Here is a 1,596-nt window from a genome sequence, read left to right as displayed (position 1 = left end):
TAAGTCACTTCAGTCGTGTCCGACTCTGTGCGACCCCGTGGACGGCAGCCCACCAGGCTCCCCCGTCCCTGGGATTCTCCAGGCAAGAGTACTGGAGTGGGGTGCCAGTGCTTTCTCCGACCCCTTCCATAGACCAGAGTAAATTGATTTACTTAGAGGAATTCAAGGATATGAAATTAACATGCATAGGAAACCCTGTGAATCAAAGTTGATACCCAAACTAATTTTTGAGTATGGCAGAGCATTAAATTAAAACTATGCATTTCAAACATTTTGACAGAGATCAGTTCAGCAATATTTATGAACCTTACAATTTCATTAATTTTTCATGTCCTCTATCTCTTAACCTTTGGCATTCCCCTGCCTTTCAAATAGACTACTCAGTAACAAATACTTATCTACACATACACTCTTTAACTGTGTATTTATAATCTGAAATTGTTTTCTAGTTTCATTGGCCCCTTTTTTAACTTGTTCAGTTTTAGTAGTTTTCAATGTATTGTTTGAAAACAATAACCCCTAGATTGAGGTCAGTTCTTAGGGATGGTGAGAACTGATAGCATGTTGGAAAAACAGCTTAAAGCTACCGCCCAACGTGGGGCTCGAACCCACGACCCTGGGATTAAGAGTCCCATGCTCTACCGACTGAGCTAGCCGGGCAGTTGGGAACCCATTATTTTCTTAGGCCCTTTCAAAAGTATCAAGATTATTTCAACCTGTTTCAAGACTTACATTTTGCATTTAAATTTTTTCTCATAATTTTTTCGGTAAAGTTTTCTTTCTTTCTTTTTTTTTTAACTACTCTCAAAACTGTGTTTCATTTCTGATTGTGTGCACGAAAAGTTTTGCTATCTAAAAAAGTACGTTAACGGCCCTCTAGCGGTCAGCGATGAAGGGGACTGATGCAGACGACTCCGAAGCGGAAGTGAGCGTAGGGTGCCTGCTGTTTATCCCGGAGATCTCTGCTGGCAGAACGCTCACCCCTGCAGCTTCGGGGACCCAGAATGTCCTCGACACCTCCGTGGCCAGACACAACAGCTGGCTCGGAGGAACGTCCTGCGTACCTTCCAGTGAAAATCAGAATACAAACCACAGCTGTAGAGTGGGCTGGCCTCTCACGGCCCCCCGGTGGCTTTGAGGAGTCTGGCACTTTTCTGGGGCGCGAAGGTGATTCAACAAACCATGCCCCATTGTTCACATAATAGACAATGTAAAAGCTAATGTAGTCTCAGAAATTAATTGAATTAGTTATGGCGTTTGCTCACACCCAACTAAAAGGTGAAGACTTTTGTCCTTTAGTATGATAGCACCTCTGCGTGGGAAGTCCCCATTACTGCAAACCTCTCCACACTAAAACGAAAAGAATTAAAGATTTATTCTGCTTTTCGAGGAGTAACCAGAGTCCCAGTTGATGAGGTAGTGCTCTTCTTTCTAGGGTAGGGGAAAAATGCAGGATTAAAAAAAGCAGAAATCCGCAAACCCTTGTAAAGAAGGCTTATCCATCAAGGTTAAATGGTTGGGTCTACATGGGTTACCTTCTAGAGGCAGGGGGGGACAATCTAAGTGTAACACGGAGATACCAGACTGTCACCACTC

General features: G+C 43.4%; 1 non-coding gene across 1 annotated transcript; it reads right to left on the bottom strand.

Annotated features, from left to right (window-relative positions):
* Positions 1–587: 587 nt before the first annotated feature.
* On the bottom strand, positions 588–660 carry TRNAK-CUU (transfer RNA lysine (anticodon CUU)). Its single transcript has one exon. It is a non-coding gene; the product is annotated as a tRNA-Lys (tRNA).
* Between the last annotated feature and the right edge of the window lie 936 nt (positions 661–1,596).

Source organism: Moschus berezovskii, chromosome 21, assembly GCF_049115385.1.
Source record: "Moschus berezovskii isolate FMDL1 chromosome 21, NW_MosBer_1.0, whole genome shotgun sequence".
NCBI lineage: Eukaryota > Metazoa > Chordata > Mammalia > Artiodactyla > Moschidae > Moschus > Moschus berezovskii.
This window is presented reverse-complemented; position numbering and strand designations above follow the sequence as displayed.